The following is a 10,255-nucleotide window of genomic DNA, read 5'->3' as shown; positions in this document are numbered from 1 at the left end:
AAAGAGTCTATTCATAAAAGCACAGAGCTCAGGTGTTAGAAATAACATGATAGTTTCACCATATCTCGTTGAGTCCTTTTCACTTCTATTTTTATTTTATTTTGTTTTTAAACTATGTTTCTCTAAGTGATAGGTGGGGCCCACGATTCAAGTTGTTACCGATGCTAAGGTGAATTAGAGTGATTGAGATACCATGAAAAAAAAAAAAAGTTGAAAAAGAAAAAGAGATGAAAAAAAAAAAGATGAAAAAAAAAAAAAGAAAGAAAGAAATTGAGACCAAACCATTTGACCAAAAGGAATAAATTCAATAAAGTCGACCACTGGTACCCTTGTATATGCCAGTTGTGTTGACCTAGAGTTAGGTTATCGACCGCTGGTACCCTTGTATATGCCAGTGTGTTGATATTAGTCAGACTAGTATCTCAATCCATTAGGATAGGTTCATTTTTGCGGAGGCCTTCAGACAGATATGGGAAACGTCGTTCACTTAGTAAACATCAAAACCATCTATGTTTTCTATATCCATCTTCTTGATCTATCCATGTGATTAGTTTTGACTCCGAATATGATGTCCATAGTGCAACTATCTGAGTAGAGCTCTGTCACTTTATATGAATTTTAGTATTCTTGAGTGCAAACTCGTGTACAGCAATTGGAATTTCTCATCAGGGTACTTCTTCCTGTAGTCAATAAGTATGCCAACCAAGGAGATTCTTTAGTGCCTTCCAAGGTTCTGCGTAGATAGCTAAGCTCTGGAGTATTAAGGTTTTGTGGGTACACCTCTGGTAAACCCCCCGGAGACAACACTCCGCCACTAGGTCCACCTAGTGGTTTAACGGCTTACTGCACGTGCTAAGTGTAGTCATTTTATTTTAGATTAGATTTGCTCGAGGACTAGCAAATAATAAGTTTGGGGGTATTTGATAGGCACATTTTTGTGTCTTATATAATCTCAATTGTATATATTATTAGTGCTCCATTTTATATTTATTATGGCTTTTTATGTCCCTGTAGGTATTCTTGGAGAAATAAGCTTTTGCGGCGAAATTGGCTAAAAAATGGTTTTTTGTGCCAGTGGGAGAAAATTACTATACGGACTCTCATTTTGGATAAGGGGTAACCTAATTACTAAGGGGTGACCCATTTCCAGGCATATGCTAAAGGGAGACCGGAACTGGATAGGGGGAGGTCATCTTCAAAGTTTCAAAACTGGATTTTGGCGGGAAAAAAGGCAGCAGCGTCAACAGTTTTGGATCAAGGATTTGAGCGACCTAGCAGGCGATTCAATGGGCAAATTTGGTACCCACGGACTCTACAAGACATAAGGGACCTGTTAGAATCGATTGGACCCATCTAATTGGGCTGGATAAGTCATAAAATCCACACAAAGTCAAGACAGTGCACACGGTCCCTGTTTAGGGTTTTGAATTGGTTTGAAAGATTTGGGAGAGATTCTTGCGTGGGATATACTTCAAAACAGTTGAGTTCAAGTCAGAGAATATTTTGGGAGCAATAGAATAGCTCACAGACGCATACAAAGATCGACAGATGGAATTATTGTTCAAACTGCACGTGAAGAATAAGAGATTTATTCTCGAATTTGATCGAGTTTCTAGGGAATCTGAAGGCTATATAAGTGTTGGTTTACATCAAAGAAAGGTTAGAAACCTTTAGGAGAGAGTTTAGAGTCGATGAGAGCCTAGGAGAAGCAATTATAGAGGAGACAACGCTGCTGCTGCTGCTGCCATTAAAGCTTCTGAAGAACACGAAGAACAGACTCGCAGAGTCCGTCGTTCTTCAGCAGACTTATTTTCTTACCACTGTTGTTGTTTCACAGCAGTAGATAGTTATCGTTTACAGCAGTCTTAAATTACCATACTCTTTTATAACAGTGACCCCTTTGTAACGGTGAAGCTGTAACACTTTTACAGCGTTACAATTTCCTGTTTCATCTTATACATCAATAAAAACACCTATTTTAGCCATGAATTTATCTTGTGAGTGTGTTTTTGGGATGAGGAGCAAAACCCATTAGCCAAGGCGACAGAGGAAGCCATTGTTCCACATTAATTGGTATAATTCTAATTTTACTATTTATTTGCAATATTATTATTTGATTATTTGCATGGGATTGAATTGAAATATTAGTTCTTATTGAATAGTTGTGAATTAATTTGATGAAGCATGCTGGGTTTTAAATACTTTTGATGTTTTATACTCTTTGATTACAACTATTACTTCAAGAATATATTTGAGGCAAATATTAGAATTATTTTTAAAGATAAAATTGCATGAATATTATTTAGAGTTTACTATTTATTTGGTCAATGGTGGAATCCTAGTCTTGGTATTTTTTTCTCCAAAACTTTGAATTATTTTATTTAGTTGCCTGTTTAATTTAAATCTATAAAAATTGTTTTCTTCACAAGTCTGAAAAGACCCAGTTTTTACCACTACTACAATCACTATTTGAAAACCATCATATGCGACAGAGTTAGCCACGAGTAACCAAAGTATAACCACTAGGACTAAATAACCACAACATACTTAAGACTGTAAAACATACCATATACGTAGTAACTGACTACAAGATAACAAAGATACAATATTGAAACATCTTTCACCTAGTTTTGATTCGGTTAGTTCTTTTAGTTTATAAAATCTTCTTCTTTTGTTTGTATTTCAGAGAGTTTCATCTTGATTTTCTTAGTTTCTATGTGACCTTTTCATATTGAAAATAATTCAAGATCCAAAATAAACCAAATCTAAAACAGCTTAACATAAAACACTTAATGTATTTCATCAATCAAACACCCAAATATGGAAGCAAAAAAAGTAAAAAGAGAGAGAGAGGGTACTTTCAGTTCTATTCCCTAAAGAAAGTTTTTAATCTTGTTTTATTTTCTATTTCAGAGAGCTTTATCTTGATACATCTTAGTTTCTATTAGATTTTTTTTCTTATTTAAAAAAAAAAAATCAAATCAAAATTGAAAATAAACAAATACCTAAATCTATCAAACACCCAAATTGAAAACATCTTAACATAAAACCACATGCAACGTTTAATTTCATCTATCAAACACCCAAATCTAACATACAAGCAACTGTCAAACACCCAAATCTCAACTGACCTAAATTTCAATTCGAAAGAACAACAAAAAGAGGAACCTTTATACCTAAAATTAACACGATTAGCTGTTAGCTGATGCTGATGCGGATGACTAGTTCTTCCAACTACAACAGTACAACAAATATAAGTTAGACCTAACAATTGAAAAAGTAAAACGAAAATCAAAAACAAAATATGAATCTAACAGAGGGTAAAGTAAGAGAGAGTTACACAGTCAGTGGATGAGAATATGAATGCAGAAATGAAGTCTCTTCTTCACTCTAGATCTAGTTTAAAGGAGAGAGTAAAGAGAGATATAGAGATATAGAGAACGAGTGGAGGAGAAGAGGTCGTACAGGGAAAAAAGAGGGGGAAAGAAAAGAGATATCCCTCCCAAAGGTTAGGGTAAAAATATCTTGTAAACTAGCCTTTCGCATGAGGGGATGAAAATGTGTTTAGAAGTGTAGGCAGCCACGCGGTTTATTGGCACGCGTACAACATGGTTTAGTTGCAAATCGCAACATAATCAAACAGTTGCGAGTTTAGTAACAGTTCTAAACAGTTGCGAAATTTTTGCAACTGAAATTCGCAACTGAAAATTCGCAACAGTTTATTAGATGTTGCTAATCTGAGTTGCTAATCCCTGAATTTGGTGTAGTGATCATTCATCAAGGAGTTTTAAGATACAAGATAACCCCTATAAAATTCCACAACCGCACTCCCCGCAAGATATTACCGTTAAGCACAAGTTCAAAAGAACTCTCCCCCATTTGATGTCATTCCCGAGAGAACAACAAGAGCGACCTTAATTTCTAAAGAAAAGAAGGATTTTTTATTGGACACCAAAAACCATAGGAATGATTTTCTATATCCAAAGATCAACCAAATTAATCACAAGTGAACCCATGATTAATTCAATTGGAATACGCAACTAAATCAAACCACAAAAGTGATCAATTTAATTGAAAGTGCTCAACATAAGTAAACTCACGGAGCTGCGTATAAGTCAATCACACGGAGATGACTAACTTAACCGTTCAAATACTCAACATAAGGAAAACCTTACGGAATATATGACCACATTAACCAAAGAACATGATAGTGTAGCCTTTCATATACTCAACACAAGAACTTGTGGAATATATGAAATCTCAACTAGATTAATTACAAGAGAACCTATAATTAATCTAATTGGAATACAAATAACCAAACTAATCACCGAAGTAATCAATTTAATTATTTTGGGCTCAACATAAGAGAACTTATGGAACCCCGACTAAGTTCATCATAGAATATGACAACCTTAACCGTACATGTACTCGACATAAGAAAGAAGACTTATGGAGTACTAACTAAATAACCAAACTAGTTGATTAATTTAGTTCCTAATGCTAGAAATATAGCATCTTATGGAACAACCAACAAAGCCAAGGTAAATCGACTTAGTTGTAAGGTGCTCAACATAAGACACACAATGGATCCTTCACGGTAAAACATAATAAAATGGATCAATGAAGATCAATACCATGGATAACATACAAGGATCTATTCTATTTTCCATCATAACGACATAATAGACTTTATCCTTGTTGAAAAAAGATTTTATCCTATTTTCCATCAAATACATGATTATATAGGCTTAACTTTTGTATATGTCAAAAGTCCATTCGTCATTTCATCAATAAGAATACCGATTCATGAACGACTTTACTTTTGACAAAATATGGGACCTTCAAGTTCGCGGACGCAAACAATACATATCCCATAAAAATATTGCAATATCACAAACCATTAAGATACTGCAATAAACATCATCCTCCAAATATTTTTAGAATTTAATACCAAAACCTAAGAAATAACATAAGAAGATGAAAACAAAAATAGCTATGTGTAGTCACAATCATCGCTATTCAAAGCACTAGTCATTCTTCCAATTAATCCAAAAAAGGAAGACATACTAGGTAAACAACTAGAACCAAGATCAGACGAAATGCTAAATCCTGTCTGCAACCAGGGATTGAACAAGAACGAGTTTCTCAGTTGCCTTCCTTAATTCGTCTTTTAGGTAGTCTAGATTCTGCGTTGCGATACCAAGATGTTCGTGAACGACCTTAAAGTCTCCAAGAAGATTTCCTACCAGTTGTGAAGAAATCTGAACTGGCAGTTTGTCTTCGTTTTCATGATCAAGAGCATGAAAGCATGAGATATCAATAGGACATAGCTCAACATCACCAACCTTGTTGCTTCCCTTCATTGTGCACCAAAAAGACTTTTAGAAAATCTTTTTGCACCTTTGGAACACAATATATATATATATAAGGAATTCCTTCAAACCCTATGAACCATGACGTTCGTGAGGGTTGGTGCGTGTACTAGAGAAACGGGCCTATGATCGACAAGGAAACCCAAAAAATATAGATGTTGGGGAGCAAACAGAATAAAATAACAACGAATGCAGTACAATCCTGACAGCTTTCTCAAGACGAAAAATCCTGAGAATCGAGAGCATCCCTTTTTAACAGGACAAAAATTAAAAAGAGATGCAGCATGAACATGTCAGAGTGTAATAAGATGAGCATTTTTCTCATCATTGTTTACTTCTTCTTTTTCTTTTTCATCGGTATTTAACAAACTACCTGGTTTAGTTGAAGAAGTATTATCAAGAGAAGATTTTGAAGTACCTGGGTTAACATCATTCCATGTTTACTTGATATTCCTTCTTAGTCTGTTTATGTGAATATTTAGATCAGAGACTCGATTGTTGACATGTAAGAAGTCTGAATTGGAAGTCTTGGATTCACAGTCCTTTTTGAGAGAATTTGAGGAACCTGACCTTTTCTTCCTTCTGTTCTTTTTTCTCTTTTCAGACTGATTTAACAGATCCGTTATACTTTTGCCATTATTTTTTCTTCCTTTGTAGAAATCCTTCGAAGGAACATGGTAAGGATCAACTTTATCACACTTCATCCTTTGATAGCGAAAGTCCTTGATTCTGCCAATCTGTGATACAGGTTTAACAACTTCTTTAGACATCCACGCAAGAATGTTACGAAGTTTTTCATTCCTTTTCCGAAGACGACACCTTTTCTCAGAGTGTCCTTTGTTCCCGCAGAAATAGCACTGAAAGGATTTATATTCAGTGGTTCTCTTACTAGCACGCTTTGTTGGAGTAGAATCCTTGTTCTTGCAAGCTGACACAGGTCTTTCACATGAAGCATTATTAACGGCTCTAACAAAGTTGATCTTACCTGTGCTTGGAATGTCTATACCTTTATATCCCAGACCACGAGTATCACGATGTTCTTTACATGCTCCAAGCATAGATGATAGCTTTATAGAGCTAATGTTGAATCTCTTCAGATTTTCGTCCAGAGATTTTACCTTCTCAAGCGCAGCCGCAAGTTCAGTTTTCAAGGATTTTTCTTTGGTAAGAAACTGATGTTCTTTGTCCTTGAACCATTTACGCTGAGATTCATATCTTGCTTCAGTTTCGTCAAGCCTTTCTTTTAACACACCGAGGTTACGAAGAAGATTATCGCATTCAGTTTTTTTTAGCGTACCTCTTCTTCATGATCTTTAACGGTAGATTATAATAGTTTGTATCCACCATCATAACCCTTGAAGAGTTTTCTCAATTTTCTGTTTTCTTGACAGAGAGGACCCATGAATTTTCTCAGGGAAGCAGTTGTCTTGGTTTCTTTTAATTCACGATTAAACAACATGATGTATTGAGAAACTTACTCATCAACGCTCTGTTCTTCTTCTGAATCACTGTCATCTGAAAGATCATCCAACTGTTTATCAAGAGATTTTTCCCAGTTGAACGCAGATTCGGCAGAAGTAGACGAGGAGGAGTTTTTCTCAAAGGTTTCAGATCTCTGAAGCTTATCTGAATAACCCTGAACTGATGTTGCGTTATCAGAGATAGTACTCTTGTCCATAGAGTCAGATCGCTACAAACATAGACTGATGAAGTCTTAAACGTATTTTCCTGCTCTGATACCAATTGAAAAAGCGGGGGTCTAACAACACCACCTAATATTTCGATTAGCAATCTGTATGGACTAACTCCGAAACACTTTGCTAGAGAATCAACTAGATAGTCAGACTCAATCTAGATAGAAATTATCTCAAGGAGTTAACATCTCTCTCTTGATTTGATTTTTACTCAAGCTAAAAACAATAGCGAGTCGTTCTCAAATACAAGGAATAATTGGTTTCGGTACCAAAGACCAATGTCCAAGGATCAATCAACTACAATCAACAACCAAAGGTTGGATTAGAGAAGTTTATGATCACGAACGCACAACCTGTATTATTTCAATTATATAAAATATAATGCGGAAAAGAAATAACACAGACACCAGAAGTTTTGTTAACGAGGAAACTGCAAATGCAGAAAAACCCCGGGACCTAGTCTACTGCAAACTAACTTCGGACTGGACTATACACACTGTATTAAGCCGCTACAGACACTAGCCTACTGCAAACTAACTTCGGACTGGACTATACACACTGTATTAATCCGCTACAGACACTAGCCTACTGCAAACTAACTTCGGACTGGACTATAGTTGAACCCCTATCAATCTCCCACTGATACAAGGTACAGTTGTACTCCTACTCCTCTGATCCTAACAGAATACTGCGCACTTGATTCCCTTAGATGATCTCACCCACAACCAAGAGTTGTTGTAACCCAAAATCACAGACTTGATAATAAACAGATCTGTCTCACACAGAAAAGTCTATAAAAGGATAAATCTGTCTCCCAAAGATAAACCCTAGGCTTTGTTCCGTCTTTAGATATAAAATCAAGGTAACAGGAACCAATTGATAATCCGATCTTATATTCCCGAAGAAAAACCTAGATTAATCAATCACCTCTCTACAATCCTTCCTGACTACACAAGCGGATTATCGAGGAATCACAAACAGTGAGACGAAGATGTTTGTGACTTCTTTATCTTGCCTATCGGAGAACTCTCACGATCTCAAGCCAATCAATCGATTGTACTCGTACGATAGAAGATGCAAGATCAGATCACACAACTACGATAAAGTAGTATCGGTTTGGCTTCACAATCCCAATGAAGTATTTTAGTCGTTAACCTGATTTTAGATAAGAAAATCAAAGGTTAATGGAGATCGACTCTAGCGGGCACACTAGTAGCACACAGACGTGTGGGGATTAGTTTTTCACAATGCTAGATGTCTCCTTTATATAACCTTCAAATCAGGATTTTGCCTTAGTTACAAAGCAATCCATATTCACCGTTAGATGAAAACCTGATTTAGATTCAAGCTAATATTTCTCAACCGTTAGATCGAAAAATTAGCTTGTCACACACACTTGGGTAGACATTTACTGGGTTCATGAAAACCTTGCCCAAACGTGTACGTGTATGTTGGTTCAACATAGTAACCCAAAAGTTTAACCATATGAGCATTTCATATTAACCTTGTTCTTCTTCACCATAACTAGTTCAATTGACTCAAATGAAATAGTTACAGAGTTGTTCAATTGCTATGAGATCTTATGTAACTACACAATACACAATTGAAGCAAATATGATTCGATTCAATTGAATCGGCTCATGAACATTATAGCCACGGTTTGCATAAAGCATTCCTTAGTAATTTAAAGTTTCATGTTCAGAGCAATTTTTAGATCATAACCTCTTAAGTTCACAAACAAGTTCGTGGACTTAAGATAATCGGTTGAGTTTTCCAAACTCAGCAGAAATTCTCGGAAAGAGAACTTCCGCCAGTTCGCGGACTAAGCACACAAACGAGTATTTGGAAAATCCCAGAAGAAATTCTCGGTCGAGAACTTCCGACAGTTCGCGGACTTGGCAAGCCAATTCCACAATCCCCCCGATTTTTCTTGATCAACAAAGTTCGAAAACTTCGGTTCAAGGAATACATGGTTATGTAATCTAAACTCTCATTTCAACCATTGAGACATTCTCAGAAGACGCTATGTAGCCGTTATTCACAGACCGATTCACGTCAAAGCAATTTTCAAAGTGATTGGAACTATTCATAACTTCGGTCAATAGGTGAAGATAAACTTGATCAAAGCGAAATGCTTTACCAACACACGATTTCGAGATAAAAGATAAGCAATGAATGCTTAGCTCGAAATGTCAAATGTGTATGATCTAGCCTATATAGCATACGACTTTTGTCTCATAAGAAGTAGGAGATAGAAGAGATAACTTTTGAGTGATAGATGAGTTCAAGTCTCCACATACCTTTTTGTTGATGAAGTTCCACGGTTCCTTGTATAGATCTTCGTCGTTGTATGATGAATCGCCATGAAGTCCTTGAGCTCAACTACACTTTTCTATCCTAGTCCGAGACTTAGCTATGTAGGCTAGAAATCAAGACTTATAGTTTTGATCACTAACATTGACAAACATGCTTGAGATAGCAACGCATGCGAGGTTGACCGAGCTATGCTCTAACAGTTAGTCTCCAATGTCTGCTCTACATTTAGGCTGGATTTTTTATTTAGCAAAACAATATCACTGGTATGAAAATTTCACGTTGCTGGATCCCCAATTACTTTCCTCTTCAATCACTTATTGTCGTTCCTGGTCGTTGTCCATTTTTCTGGGTTTTGGGAGTGTAGACTTGGGTTTTGGTGGTTGAGATGGTTAGTCTATGTATTTAAAATTTGCGAAACGATGTGATATCCTAACAGGTTAATTAGAGATTGTGACTGTATATAAGGGGTTGCGACTGTATTTTAGTTTGCTTGTGACTTTTCGTTGATTTTGTAAGAGCGAATGTGAATAGACACGTTTTGTATTCATCAAAGGGGTTTGTCTATCCCTAATGGAGAAATCTTTGTCTTATGAGTTAGGAAGAGTTTGTGTCAATAATGACTTTCAAACTTAAAAGGTTTTCACTGAAACGATAAAATTAAACAGGCGTGTTTGTGGAAAGTCGAAAGGTCGCTTCACCTGAAATCTAAACAACGTGATTTTTGGTCTATCAAATTTACTCGACTGTCCTTTTTCGTATTCTTGCCTCTCTCGTGCCTGTGTGTAGGTGATGACATGGCAATGACATGTATGGTAATGCTGACATGGCTTCACCATATACTACTTTGATTGTGGTTCTCCCATGTGACGCTTT

Source organism: Papaver somniferum, chromosome 1 (assembly GCF_003573695.1).
Source record: "Papaver somniferum cultivar HN1 chromosome 1, ASM357369v1, whole genome shotgun sequence".
In the NCBI taxonomy this organism is placed as follows: Eukaryota; Viridiplantae; Streptophyta; class Magnoliopsida; order Ranunculales; family Papaveraceae; genus Papaver; species Papaver somniferum.
The sequence above is the reverse complement of the archived record's forward strand: the minus strand, read 5'-3'. Positions refer to the sequence as shown.